A 14,903-nucleotide genomic window follows, 5' to 3' on the forward strand; every position below is an offset into this window, starting at 1 on the left:
GCAGAGGATGTGGAGGAGGATGGAGAGGCTTTTGCAGAGGATGTGGAGGAGTATGGAGAGGAGTGTGCAGAGGATGTGGAGGAGGATGGAGAGGCGTGTGCAGAGGATGTGGAGGACGATGGAGAGGAGGGTGCAGAGAGGATGGAGAGGAGGATGGAGAGGGGTGTGCAGAGAGGATGTGGAGGAGGATGGAGAGGGGTGTGCAGAGAGGATGTGGAGGAGGATGAAGAGGGGTGTGCAGGGAGGATGTGGAGGAGGATGGAGAGGAGTGTGCAGAAAGGATTTGGAGGAGGATGGAGAGGAGTGTGCAGAGAGGATGTGGAGGAGGATGGAGAGGGGTGTGCAGAGAGGATGTGGAGGAGGATGGAGAGGGGTGTGCATAGAGGATGTGGAGGAGGATGGAGAGGGGTTTGCAGAGAGGATGTGGAGGAGGATGGAGACGAGTGTGCAGAAAGGATTTGGAGGAGGATGGAGAGGAGTGTGCAGAGAGGATGTGGAGGAGGATGGAGAGGAGTGTGCAGAGAGGATGTGGAGGAGGATGGAGAGGGGTGTACAGAGAGGATGTGGAGGAGGATGGAGAGGGGTGTGTAGAGAGGATGTGGAGGAGGATGGAGAGGGGTGTGCAGGGAGGATGTGGAGGAAGATAGAGAGGGGTGTGCAGAGAGGATGTGGAGGAGGATGGAGAGGGGTGTGCAGAGAGGATGTGGAGGAGGATGGGGAGGAGTGTGCAGAGAGGATGTGGAGGAGGATGGAGAGGAGAGTGCAGGGAGGATGTGGAGGAGGATGGAGAGGGGTGTGCAGAGAGGATGTGGAGGAGGATGTGGAGGAGTGTGCAGAGAGGATGTGGAATAGGATGGAGAGGAGTGTGCAGGGAGGATGTGGAGGAGGATGGAGGGGTGTGCAGAGAGGATGTGGAGGAGGATGGAGAGGGGTGTGCAGAGAGGATGTGGAGGAGGATGGAGAGGGGTGTGCAGAGGATGTGGAGGAGGATGGAGAGGGATGTGCAGAGAGGATGTGGAGGAGGATGGAGAGGGGTGTGCAGAGGATGTGGAGGAGGATGGAGAGGGGTGTGCAGAGGATGTGGAGGAGGATGGAGAGGCTTTTGCAGAGGATGTGGAGGAGTATGGAGAGGAGTGTGCAGAGAATGTGGAGGAGGATGGAGAGGCGTGTGCAGAGGATGTGGAGGACGATTGAGAGGGGTGTGCAGAGAGGATGGAGAGGAGGATGGAGAGGGGTGTGCAGAGAGGATGTGGAGGAGGATGGAGACGAGTGTGCAGAAAGGATTTGGAGGAGGATGGAGAGGAGTGTGCAGAGAGGATGTGGAGGAGGATGGAGAGGGGTGTGCAGAGAGGATGTGGAGGAGGATGGAGAGGGGTGTGCAGAGAGGATGTGGAGGAGGATGGGGAGGAGTGTGCAGAGAGGATGTGGAGGAGGATGGAGAGGAGTGTGCAGGGAGGATGTGGAGGAGGATGGAGAGGGGTGTGCAGAGAGGATGTGGAGGAGGATGGGGAGGGGTGTGCAGAGAGGATGTGCAGGAGGATGGGGAGGAGTGTGCAGGGAGGATGTGGAGGAGGATGGAGAGGAGTGTGCAGGGAGGATGTGGAGGAGGATGGAGAGGGGTGTACAGAGAGGATGTGGAGGAGGATGGAGAGGGGTGTGCAGAGAGGATGTGGAGGAGGATAGAGAGGAGTGTGCAGAGAAGATGTGGAGGAGGATGGAGAGGGGTGTGCAGAGAGGATGTGGAGGAGGATGGGGAGGAGTGTGCAGAGAGGATGTGGAAGAGGATGGAGAGGAGTGTGCAGGGAGGATGTGGAGGAGGATGGAGAGGGGTGTGCAGAGAGGATGTGGAGGAGGATGGGGAGGGGTGTGCAGAGAGGATGTGGAGGAGGATGGGGAGGAGTGTGCAGGGAGGATGTGGAGGAGGATGGAGAGGGGTGTGCAGAGAGGATGTGGGGGAGGTTGGAGGGGGGTGTGCAGAGAGGATGTGGGGGAGGATGGAGAGGGGTGTGCAGAGAGGATGTGGAAGAGGATGGAGAGGAGTGTGCAGGGAGGATGTGGAGGAGGATGGAGAGGGGTGTGTAGAGAGGATGTGGAGGAGGATGGAGAGGGGTGTGCATGGAGGATGTGGAGCAGGATGGAGAGGGGTGTGCAGAGAGGATGTGGAGGAGGATGGAGACGAGTGTACAGAAAGGATTTGGAGGAGGACCGAGAGGAGTGTGCAGAGAGGATGTGGAGAAGGATGGAGAGGGGTGTGCAGAGAGGATGTGGAGGAGGATGGAGAGGGGTGTGCAGAGAGGATGTGGAGGAGGAAGGAGAGGGGTGTGCAGAGAGGATGGGGAGGAGGGTGGAGAGGGGTGTGCAGAGAGGATGTGGAGGAGGATGGGGAGGAGTGTGCAGAGAGGATGTGGAAGAGGATGGAGAGGAGTGTGCAGTGAGGATGTGGAGGAGGATGGAGAGGGGTGTGCAGAGAGGATGTGGAGGATGATGGAGAGGGGTGTGCAAAGAGGATGTGGAGGAGGATGGAGAGAGGTGTGCAGAGGATGTGGAGGAGGATGGAGAGGGATGTGCAGAGAGGATGTGGAGGAGGATGGAGAGTGGTGTGTAGAGAGGATGTGGAGGAGGATGGAGAGGGGTGTGTAGAGAGGATGTGGAGGAGGATGGAGAGGAGTGTGCAGGGAGGATGTGGAGTAGGATGGAGAGGTGTGTGCAGAGGATGTGGAGGTGGATGTAGAGGGGTGTGCAGAGAGGATGTGGAGGAGGATGGAGAGGGGTGTGCATGGAGGATGTGGAGGAGGATGAAGAGGGGTGTGCAGAGAGGATGTGGAGGAGGATGGGGAGGAGTGTGCAGAGAGGATGTGGAAGAGGATGGAGAGGAGTGTGCAGGGAGGATGTGGAGGAGGATGGAGAGGGGTGTGCAGAGAGGATGTGGAGGAGGATGGAGAGGGGTGTGCAGAGAGGATGTGGAGGAGGATGGGGAGGAGTGTGCAGAGAGGATGTGGAAGAGGATGGAGAGGAGTGTGCAGGGAGGATATGGAGGAGGATGGAGAGGGGTGTGCAGAGAGGATGTGGAGAAGGATGAAGAGGGGTGTGCAGAGAGGATGTGGAGGAGGGTGGGACGAGTGTGCAGAGAGGATGTGGAGGAGGATGGAGAGGAGTGTGCAGGGAGGATGTGGAGGAGGATGGAGAGGAGTGTGCAGAGAGGATGTGGAGAAGGATGGAGAGGGGTGTGCAGAGAGGATGTGGAGGAGGATGGAGAGGGGTGTGCAGAGGATGTGGAGGAGGATGGAGAGGGATGTGCAGAGAGGATGTGGAGGAGGATGGAGAGGGGTGTGCAGAGGATGTGGAGGAGGATGGAGAGGGTGTGCAGAGGATGTGGAGGAGGATGGAGAGGCTTTTGCAGAGGATGTGGAGGAGTATGGAGAGGAGTGTGCAGAGGATGTGGAGGAGGATGGAGAGGCGTGTGCAGAGGATGTGGAGGACGATGGAGAGGAGGGTGCAGAGAGGATGGAGAGGAGGATGGAGAGGGGTGTGCAGAGAGGATGTGGAGGAGGATGGAGAGGGGTGTGCAGAGAGGATGTGGAGGAGGATGAAGAGGGGTGTGCAGGGAGGATGTGGAGGAGGATGGAGAGGAGTGTGCAGAAAGGATTTGGAGGAGGATGGAGAGGAGTGTGCAGAGAGGATGTGGAGGAGGATGGAGAGGGGTGTGCAGAGAGGATGTGGAGGAGGATGGAGAGGGGTGTGCATAGAGGATGTGGAGGAGGATGGAGAGGGGTTTGCAGAGAGGATGTGGAGGAGGATGGAGACGAGTGTGCAGAAAGGATTTGGAGGAGGATGGAGAGGAGTGTGCAGAGAGGATGTGGAGGAGGATGGAGAGGAGTGTGCAGAGAGGATGTGGAGGAGGATGGAGAGGGGTGTACAGAGAGGATGTGGAGGAGGATGGAGAGGGGTGTGTAGAGAGGATGTGGAGGAGGATGGAGAGGGGTGTGCAGGGAGGATGTGGAGGAAGATAGAGAGGGGTGTGCAGAGAGGATGTGGAGGAGGATGGAGAGGGGTGTGCAGAGAGGATGTGGAGGAGGATGGGGAGGAGTGTGCAGAGAGGATGTGAGGAGGATGGAGAGGAGAGTGCAGGGAGGATGTGGAGGAGGATGGAGAGGGGTGTGCAGAGAGGATGTGGAGGAGGATGTGGAGGAGTGTGCAGAGAGGATGTGGAATAGGATGGAGAGGAGTGTGCAGGGAGGATGTGGAGGAGGATGGAGGGGTGTGCAGAGAGGATGTGGAGGAGGATGGAGAGGGGTGTGCAGAGAGGATGTGGAGGAGGATGGAGAGGGGTGTGCAGAGGATGTGGAGGAGGATGGAGAGGGATGTGCAGAGAGGATGTGGAGGAGGATGGAGAGGGGTGTGCAGAGGATGTGGAGGAGGATGGAGAGGCGTGTGCACAGGATGTGGAGGACGATGGAGAGGAGTGTGCAGAGGATGTGGAGGAGGATGGAGAGGCGTGTGCAGAGGATGTGGAGGACGATGGAGAGGGTGTGCAGAGAGGATGGAGAGGAGGATGGAGAGGGGTGTGCAGAGAGGATGTGGAGGAGGATGGAGAGGGGTGTGCAGAGAGGATGTGGAGGAGGATGGAGAGGGGTGTGTAGAGAGGATGTGGAGGAGGATGGAGAGGGGTGTGCAGGGAGGATGTGGAGGAAGATAGAGAGGGGTGTGCAGAGAGGATGTGGAGGAGGATGGAGAGGGGTGTGCAGAGAGGATGTGGAGGAGGATGGGGAGGAGTGTGCAGAGAGGATGTGGAGGAGGATGGAGAGGAGAGTGCAGGGAGGATGTGGAGGAGGATGGAGAGGGGTGTGCAGAGAGGATGTGGAGGAGGATGGGGAGGAGTGTGCAGAGAGGATGTGGAATAGGATGGAGAGGAGTGTGCAGGGAGGATGTGGAGGAGGATGGAGGGGTGTGCAGAGAGGATGTGGAGGAGGATGGAGAGGGGTGTGCAGAGAGGATGTGGAGGAGGATGGAGAGGGGTGTGCAGAGGATGTGGAGGAGGATGGAGAGGGATGTGCAGAGAGGATGTGGAGGAGGATGGAGAGGGGTGTGCAGAGGATGTGGAGGAGGATGGAGAGGCGTGTGCACAGGATGTGGAGGACGATGGAGAGGAGTGTGCAGAGGATGTGGAGGAGGATGGAGAGGCGTGTGCAGAGGATGTGGAGGACGATGGAGAGGGGTGTGCAGAGAGGATGGAGAGGAGGATGGAGAGGGGTGTGCAGAGAGGATGTGGAGGAGGATGGAGAGGGGTGTGCAGAGGATGTGGAGGAGGATGGAGAGGGTGTGCAGAGGATGTGGAGGAGGATGGAGAGGCTTTTGCAGAGGATGTGGAGGAGTATGGAGAGGAGTGTGCAGAGGATGTGGAGGAGGATGGAGAGGCGTGTGCAGAGGATGTGGAGGACGATGGAGAGGGGTGTGCAGAGAGGATGGAGAGGAGGATGAGAGGGGTGTGCAGAGAGGATGTGGAGGAGGATGGAGAGGGGTGTGCAGGGAGGATGTGGAGGAGGATGGAGAGGAGTGTGCAGAAAGGATTTGGAGGAGGATGGAGAGGGGTGTGTAGAGAGGATGTGGAGGAGGATGGAGAGGGTGTGCAGAGAGGATGTGGCGGAGGATGGAGAGGAGTGTGCAGAGAGGATGTGGAGGAGGATGGAGAGGGGTGTGTAGAGAGGATGTGGAGGAGGATGGAGAGGGATGTGCAGAGAGGATGTGGAGGAGGATGGAGAGGGGTGTGTAGAGAGGATGTGGAGGAGGATGGAGAGGGATGTGCAGAGAGGATGTGGAGGAGGATGGAGAGGGGTGTGCAGAGGATGTGGAGGAGGATGGAGAGGGGTGTGCAGAGGATGTGGAGGAGGATGGAGAGGCTTTTGCAGAGGATGTGGAGGAGTATGGAGAGGAGTGTGCAGAGGATGTGGAGGAGGATGGAGAGGCGTGTGCAGAGGATGTGGAGGACGATGGAGAGGAGGGTGCAGAGAGGATGGAGAGGAGGATGGAGAGGGTGTGCAGAGAGGATGTGGAGGAGGATGGAGAGGGGTGTGCAGAGAGGATGTGGAGGAGGATGAAGAGGGGTGTGCAGGGAGGATGTGGAGGAGGATGGAGAGGAGTGTGCAGAAAGGATTTGGAGGAGGATGGAGAGGAGTGTGCAGAGAGGATGTGGAGGAGGATGGAGAGGGGTGTGCAGAGAGGATGTGGAGGAGGATGGAGAGGGGTGTGCATAGAGGATGTGGAGGAGAATGGAGAGGGGTTTGCAGAGAGGATGTGGAGGAGGATGGAGACGAGTGTGCAGAAAGGATTTGGAGGAGGATGGAGAGGAGTGTGCAGAGAGGATGTGGAGGAGGATGGAGAGGAGTGTGCAGAGAGGATGTGGAGGAGGATGGAGAGGGGTGTACAGAGAGGATGTGGAGGAGGATGGAGAGGGGTGTGTAGAGAGGATGTGGAGGAGGATGGAGAGGGGTGTGCAGGGAGGATGTGGAGGAAGATAGAGAGGGGTGTGCAGAGAGGATGTGGAGGAGGATGGAGAGGGGTGTGCAGAGAGGATGTGGAGGAGGATGGGGAGGAGTGTGCAGAGAGGATGTGGAGGAGGATGGAGAGGAGAGTGCAGGGAGGATGTGGAGGAGGATGGAGAGGGGTGTGCAGAGAGGATGTGGAGGAGGATGGGGAGGAGTGTGCAGAGAGGATGTGGAATAGGATGGAGAGGAGTGTGCAGGGAGGATGTGGAGGAGGATGGAGGGGTGTGCAGAGAGGATGTGGAGGAGGATGGAGAGGGGTGTGCAGAGAGGATGTGGAGGAGGATGGAGAGGGGTGTGCAGAGGATGTGGAGGAGGATGGAGAGGGATGTGCAGAGAGGATGTGGAGGAGGATGGAGAGGGGTGTGCAGAGGATGTGGAGGAGGATGGAGAGGCGTGTGCACAGGATGTGGAGGACGATGGAGAGGAGTGTGCAGAGGATGTGGAGGAGGATGGAGAGGCGTGTGCATAGGATGTGGAGGACGATGGAGAGGGGTGTGCAGAGAGGATGAGGAGGATGGAGTGGGGTGTGCAGAGAGGATGTGGAGGAGGATGGAGAGGGGTGTGCAGAGGATGTGGAGGAGGATGGAGAGGGGTGTGCAGAGGATGTGGAGGAGGATGGAGAGGCTTTTGCAGAGGATGTGGAGGAGTATGGAGAGGAGTGTGCAGAGGATGTGGAGGAGGATGGAGAGGCGTGTGCAGAGGATGTGGAGGACGATGGAGAGGGGTGTGCAGAGAGGATGGAGAGGAGGATGGAGAGGGGTGTGCTGAGAGGATGTGGAGGAGGATGGAGAGGGGTGTGCAGGGAGGATGTGGAGGAGGATGGAGAGGAGTGTGCAGAAAGGATTTGGAGGAGGATGGAGAGGGGTGTGTAGAGAGGATGTGGAGGAGGATGGAGAGGGGTGTGCAGAGAGGATGTGGCGGAGGATGGAGAGGAGTGTGCAGAGAGGATGTGGAGGAGGATGGAGAGGGGTGTGTAGAGAGGATGTGGAGGAGGATGGAGAGGGGTGTGCAGAGAGGATGTGGAGGAGGTTGGAGAGGGGTGTGCAGTGAGGATGTGGAGGAGGATGGGAAGGAGTGTGCAGGGAGGATGTGGAGGAGGATGGAGAGGAGTGTGCAGGGAGGATGTGGAGGATGGAGAGGGGTGTGCAGAGAGGATGTGGAGGAGGATGGAGAGGGGTGTGCAGAGGATGTGGAAGAGGATGGAGAGGAGTGTGTAGAGAGGATGTGGAGGAGGATGGAGAGGAGTGTGCAGAGAGGATGTGGAGGAGGATGGAGAGGGGTGTGCAGAGAGGATGTGGAGGAGGATGGAGAGGGGTGTGCAGAGAGGATGTGGAGGAGGATGGAGAGGGGTGTGCAGAGGATGTGGAGGAGGATGGAGAGGGTTGTGCAGAGAGGATGTGGAGGAGGATGGAGAGGGGTGTGTAGAGAGGATGTGGAGGAGGATGGAGAGGGGTGTGCAGAGAGGATGTGGAGGAGGATGGAGAGGAGTGTGCAGGGAGGATGTGGAGGAGGATGGAGAGGGGTGTGCAGAGGATGTGGAGGTGGATGGAGTGGGGTAGCATGGAGGATGTGGAGGAGGATGGAGAGGGGTGTGCAGAGAGGATGTGGAGGAGGATGGAGAGGGGTGTGCAGAGAGGATGTGGAGGAGGATGGGGAGGAGTGTGCAGAGAGGATGTGGAGGAGGATGGAGAGGAGTGTGCAGGGAGGATGTGGAGGAGGATGGAGAGGGGTGTGCAGAGAGGATGTGGAGGAGGATGGGGAGGGGTGTGCAGAGAGGATGTGGAGGAGGATGGGGAGGAGTGTGCAGGGAGGATGTGGAGGAGGATGGAGAGGAGTGTGCAGGGAGGATATGGAGGAGGATGGAGAGGGGTGTACAGAGAGGATGGAGAGGGGTGTGCAGAGAGGATGTGGAGGAGGATAGAGAGGAGTGTGCAGAGAGGACGTGGAGGAGGATGGAGAGGGGTGTGCAGAGAGGATGTGGAGGAGGATGGGGAGTAGTGTGCAGAGAGGATGTGGAAGAGGATGGAGAGGAGTGTGCAGGGAGGATGTGGAGGAGGATGGAGAGGGGTGTGCAGAGAGGATGTGGAGGAGGATGGGGAGGGGTGTGCAGAGAGGATGTGCAGGAGGATGGGGAGGAGTGTGCAGGGAGGATGTGGAGGAGGATGGAGAGGGGTGTGCAGAGAGGATGTGGGGGAGGATGGAGGGGGGTGTGCAGAGAGGATGTGGGGGAGGATGGAGAGGGGTGTGCAGAGAGGATGTGGAAGAGGATGGAGAGGAATGTGCAGGGAGGATGTGGAGGAGGATGGAGAGGGGTGTGTAGAGAGGATGTGGAGGAGGATGGAGAGGGGTGTGCATGGAGGATGTGGAGCAGGATGGAGAGGGGTGTGCAGAGAGGATGTGGAGGAGGATGGAGACGAGTGTACAGAAAGGATTTGGAGGAGGACGGAGAAGAGTGTGCAGAGAGGATGTGTAGGAGGATGGAGAGGAGTGTGCAGACAGGATGTGGAGGAGGATGGAGAGGGGTGTGCAGAGAGGATGTGGAGGAGGATGGAGAGGGGTGTGCAGAGAGGATGTGGAGGAGGATGGAGAGGGGTGTGCAGAGAGGATGTGGAGGAGGGTGGAGAGGGGTGTGCAGAGAGGATGTGGAGGAGGATGGGGAGGAGTGTGCAGAGAGGATGTGGAAGAGGATGGAGAGGAGTGTGCAGGGAGGATGTGGAGGAGGATGGAGAGGGGTGTGCAGAGAGGATGTGGAGGATGATGGAGAGGGGTGTGCAGAGAGGATGTGGAGGAGGATGGAGAGAGGTGTGCAGAGGATTGGAGGAGGATGGAGAGGGATGTGCAGAGAGGATGTGGAGGAGGATGGAGAGGGGTGTGTAGAGAGGATGTGGAGGAGGATGGAGAGGGGTGTGTAGAGAGGATGTGGAGGAGGATCGAGAGGAGTGTGCAGGGAGGATGTGGAGTAGGATGGAGAGGTGTGTGCAGAGGATGTGGAGGTGGATGTAGAGGGGTGTGCAGAGAGGATGTGGAGGAGGATGGAGAGGGGTGTGCATGGAGGATGTGGAGGAGGATGAAGAGGGTTGTGCAGAGAGGATGTGGAGGAGGATGGGGAGGAGTGTGCAGAGAGGATGTGGAAGAGGATGGAGAGGAGTGTGCAGGGATGATGTGGAGGAGGATGGAGAGGGGTGTGCAGAGAGGATGTGGAGGAGGATGGAGAGGGGTGTGCAGAGAGGATGTGGAGGAGGATGGAGAGGGGTGTGCAGGGAGGATGTGGAGGAGGATGGAGAGGAGTGTGCAGAAAGGATTTGGAGGAGGATGGAGAGGGGTGTGTAGAGAGGATGTGGAGGAGGATGGAGAGGGGTGTGCAGAGAGGATGTGGCGGAGGATGGAGAGGAGTGTGCAGAGAGGATGTGGAGGAGGATGGAGAGGGGTGTGTAGAGAGGATGTGGAGGAGGATGGAGAGGGGTGTGCAGAGAGGATGTGGAGGAGGATGGAGAGGGGTGTGCACTGAGGATGTGGAGGAGGATGGGAAGGAGTGTGCAGGGAGGATGTGGAGGAGGATGGAGAGGGGTGTGCAGGGAGGATGTGGAGGAGGATGGAGAGGAGTGTGCAGGGAGGATGTGGAGGAGGATGGAGAGGGGTGTGCAGAGAGGATGTGGAGGAGGATGGAGAGGGGTGTGCAGAGACGATGTGGAGGAGGATGGAGAGGGGTGTGCAGAGACGATGTGGAGGAGGATGGAGAGGGGTGTGCAGAGGATGTGGAGGAGGATGGAGAGGGTTGTGCAGAGAGGATGTGGAGGAGGATGGAGAGGGGTGTGTAGAGAGGATGTGGAGGAGGATGGAGAGGGGTGTGTAGAGAGGATGTGGAGGAGGATGGAGAGGGGTGTGCAGAGAGGATGTGGAGGAGGATGGAGAGGGGTGTGCAGAGACGATGTGGAGGAGGATGGAGAGGGGTGTGCAGAGACGATGTGGAGGAGGATGGAGAGGGGTGTGCAGAGGATGTGGAGGAGGATGGAGAGGGTTGTGCAGAGAGGATGTGGAGGAGGATGGAGAGGGGTGTGTAGAGAGGATGTGGAGGAGGATGGAGAGGGGTGTGCAGAGAGGATGTGGAGGAGGATGGAGAGGAGTGTGCAGGGAGGATGTGGAGGAGGATGGAGAGGGGTGTGCAGAGGATGTGGAGGTGGATGGAGAGGGGTGTGCATGGAGGATGTGGAGGAGGATGGAGAGGGGTGTGCAGAGAGGATGTGGAGGAGGATGGAGAGGGGTGTGCAGAGAGGATGTGGAGGAGGATGGGGAGGAGTGTGCAGAGAGGATGTGGAGGAGGATGGGGAGGGGTGTGCAGAGAGGATGTGGAGGAGGATGGGGAGGAGTGTGCAGGGAGGATGTGGAGGAGGATGGAGAGGAGTGTGCAGGGAGGATGTGGAGGAGGATGGAGAGGGGTGTACAGAGAGGATGTGGAGGAGGATGGAGAGGGGTGTGCAGAGAGGATGTGGAGGAGGATAGAGAGGAGTGTGCAGAGAGGATGTGGAGGAGGATGGAGAGGGGTGTGCAGAGAGGATGTGGAGGAGGATGGGGAGGAGTGTGCAGAGAGGATGTGGAAGAGGATGGAGAGGAGTGTGCAGGGAGGATGTGGAGGAGGATGGAGAGGGGTGTGTAGAGAGGATGTGGAGGAGGATGGAGAGGGGTGTGCATGGAGGATGTGGAGCAGGATGGAGAGGGGTGTGCAGAGAGGATGTGGAGGAGGATGGAGACGAGTGTACAGAAAGGATTTGGAGGAGGACGGAGAAGAGTGTGCAGAGAGGATGTGTAGGAGGATGGAGAGGAGTGTGCAGACAGGATGTGGAGGAGGATGGAGAGGGGTGTGCAGAGAGGATGTGGAGGAGGATGGAGAGGGGTGTGCAGAGAGGATGTGGAGGAGGATGGAGAGGGGTGTGCAGAGAGGATGTGGAGGAGGGTGGAGAGGGGTGTGCAGAGAGGATGTGGAGGAGGATGGGGAGGAGTGTGCAGAGAGGATGTGGAAGAGGATGGAGAGGAGTGTGCAGGGAGGATGTGGAGGAGGATGGAGAGGGGTGTGCAGAGAGGATGTGGAGGATGATGGAGAGGGGTGTGCAGAGAGGATGTGGAGGAGGATGGAGAGAGGTGTGCAGAGGATGTGGAGGAGGATGGAGAGGGATGTGCAGAGAGGATGTGGAGGAGGATGGAGAGGGGTGTGTAGAGAGGATGTGGAGGAGGATGGAGAGGGGTGTGTAGAGAGGATGTGGAGGAGGATGGAGAGGAGTGTGCAGGGAGGATGTGGAGTAGGATGGAGAGGTGTGTGCAGAGGATGTGGAGGTGGATGTAGAGGGGTGTGCAGAGAGGATGTGGAGGAGGATGGAGAGGGGTGTGCATGGAGGATGTGGAGGAGGATGAAGAGGGGTGTGCAGAGAGGATGTGGAGGAGGATGGGGAGGAGTGTGCAGAGAGGATGTGGAAGAGGATGGAGAGGAGTGTGCAGGGAGGATGTGGAGGAGGATGGAGAGGGGTGTGCAGAGAGGATGTGGAGGAGGATGGAGAGGGGTGTGCAGAGAGGATGTGGAGGAGGATGGGGAGGAGTGTGCCGAGAGGATGTGGAAGAGGATGGAGAGGAGTGTGCAGGGAGGATATGGAGGAGGATGGAGAGGGGTGTGCAGAGAGGATGTGGAGAAGGATGAAGAGGGGTGTGCAGAGAGGATGTGGAGGAGGGTGGGGAGGAGTGTGCAGAGAGGATGTGGAGGAGGATGGAGAGGAGTGTGCAGGGAGGATGTGGAGGAGGATGGAGAGGAGTGTGCAGAGAGGATGTGGAGAAGGATGGAGAGGGGTGTGCAGAGAGGATGTGGAGGAGGATGGAGAGGGGTGTGTAGAGAGGATGTGGAGGAGGATGGAGAGGGATGTGCAGAGAGGATGTGGAGGAGGATGGAGAGGGGTGTGCAGAGGATGTGGAGGAGGATGGAGAGGGGTGTGCAGAGGATGTGGAGGAGGATGGAGAGTCTTTTGCAGAGGATGTGGAGGAGTATGGAGAGGAGTGTGCAGAGGATGTGGAGGAGGATGGAGATGCGTGTGCAGAGGATGTGGAGGACGATGGAGAGGAGGGTGCAGAGAGGATGGAGAGGAGGATGGAGAGGGGTGTGCAGAGAGGATGTGGAGGAGGATGGAGAGGGGTGTGCCGAGAGGATGTGGAGGAGGATGAAGAGGGGTGTGCAGGGAGGATGTGGAGGAGGATGGAGAGGAGTGTGCAGAAAGGATTTGGAGGAGGATGGAGAGGAGTGTGCAGAGAGGATGTGGAGGAGGATGGGGAGGAGTGTGCAGAGAGGATGTGGAGGAGGATGGAGAGGAGTGTGCAGGGAGGATGTGGAGGAGGATGGAGGGGTGTGCAGAGAGGATGTGGAGGAGGATGGAGAGGGGTGTGCAGAGAGGATGTGGAGGAGGATGGAGAGGGGTGTGCAGAGGATGTGGAGGAGGATGGAGAGGGATGTGCAGAGAGGATGTGGAGGAGGATGGAGAGGGGTGTACAGAGGATGTGGAGGAGGATGGAGAGGCGTGTGCAGAGGATGTGGACGACGATGGAGAGGGGTGTGCAGAGAGGATGGAGAGGAGGATGGAGAGGGGTGTGCAGAGAGGATGTGGAGGAGGATGGAGAGGGGTGTGCAGAGGATGTGGAGGAGGATGGAGAGGCTTTTGCAGAGGATGTGGAGGAGTATGGAGAGGAGTGTGCATAGGATGTGGAGGAGGATGGAGAGGCGTGTGCAGAGGATGTGGAGGACGATGGAGAGGGGTGTGCAGAGAGGATGGAGAGGAGGATGGCGAGGGGTGTGCAGAGAGGATGTGGAGGAGGATGGAGAGGGGTGTGCAGAGAGGATGTGGAGGAGGATGGAGAGGAGTGTGCAGGGAGGATGTGGAGGAGGATGGAGAGGAGTGTGCAGAAAGGATTTGGAGGAGGATGGAGAGGGGTGTGTAGAGAGGATGTGGAGGAGGATGGAGAGGGGTGTGCAGAGAGGATGTGGCGGAGGATGGAGAGGAGTGTGCAGAGAGGATGTGGGGGAGGATGGAGAGGGGTGTGTAGAGAGGATGTGGAGGAGGATGGAGAGGGGTGTGCAGAGAGGATGTGGAGGAGGTTGGAGAGGGGTGTGCAGTGAGGATGTGGAGGAGGATGGAGAGGAGTGTGCAGAGAGGATGTGGAGGAGGATGGAGAGGAGTGTGCAGAAAGGATTTGGAGGAGGATGGAGAGGGGTGTGTAGAGAGGATGTGGAGGAGGATGGAGAGAGGTGTGCAGGGAGGATGTGGAGGAGGATGGAGAGGGGTGTGCAGAGAGGATGTGGAGGAGGATGGAGAGGGGTGTGCAGAGAGGATGTGGAGGAGGATGGAGAGGGGTGTGCAGAGGATGTGGAGGAGGATGGAGAGGGTTGTGCAGAGAGGATGTGGAGGAGGATGGAGAGGGGTGTGTAGAGAGGATGTGGAGGAGGATGGAGAGGGGTGTGCAGAGAGGATGTGGAGGAGGATGGAGAGGAGTGTGCAGGGAGGATGTGGAGGAGGATGGAGAGGGGTATGCAGAGGATGTGGAGGTGGATGGAGAGGGGTGTGCATGGAGGATGTGGAGGAGGATGGAGAGGGGTGTGCAGAGAGGATGTGGAGGAGGATGGAGACGAGTGTGCAGAAAGGATTTGGAGGAGGATGGAGAGCAGTGTGTAGAGAGGATGTTTACGAGGATGGAGAGGAGTGTGCAGAGAGGATGTGGACGAGGATGGAGTGGGGTGTGCAGAGAGGATGTGGAGGAGGATGGAGAGGGGTGTGCAGAGTGGATGTGGAGGAGGATGGAGAGGTGTGTGCAGAGAGGATGTGGAGGAGGATGGAGAGGGGTGTGCAGAGAGGATGTGGAGGAGGATGAGGATGAGTGTGCAGAGAGGATGTGGAAGAGGATGGAGAGGAGTGTGCAGGGAGGATGTGGAGGAGGATGGAGAGGGGTGTGCAGAGGATGTGGAGGAGGATGGAGAGGGGTGTGCAGAGAGGATGGGGAGGAGGATGGGGAGGGGTGTGCAGAGAGGATGTGGAGGAGGATGGAGAGGAGTGTGCCGAGAGGATGTGGAGGAGGATGGAGAGGGGTGTGCAGAGAGGATGTGGAGGAGGATGGAGAGCGGTGTGCAGTGAGGATGTGGAGGAGGATGGAGAGAGGTGTGCAGAGGATGTGGAGGAGGATGGAGAGGGCTGTGCAGAGAGGATGTGGAGGAGGATGGAGAGGGGTGTGTAGAGAGGATGTGGAGGAGGATGGAGAGGGGTATGTAGAGAGGATGTGGAGGAGGATGGAGAGGATGGTGCAGGGGGGATGTGGAGTAGGATGGAGAGGTGTGTGCAG

This window comes from Megascapheus bottae, chromosome 23 (assembly GCF_031878675.1).
Source record: "Megascapheus bottae isolate mThoBot1 chromosome 23, mThoBot2.hap1, whole genome shotgun sequence".
Taxonomy (NCBI): Eukaryota; Metazoa; Chordata; class Mammalia; order Rodentia; family Geomyidae; genus Megascapheus; species Megascapheus bottae.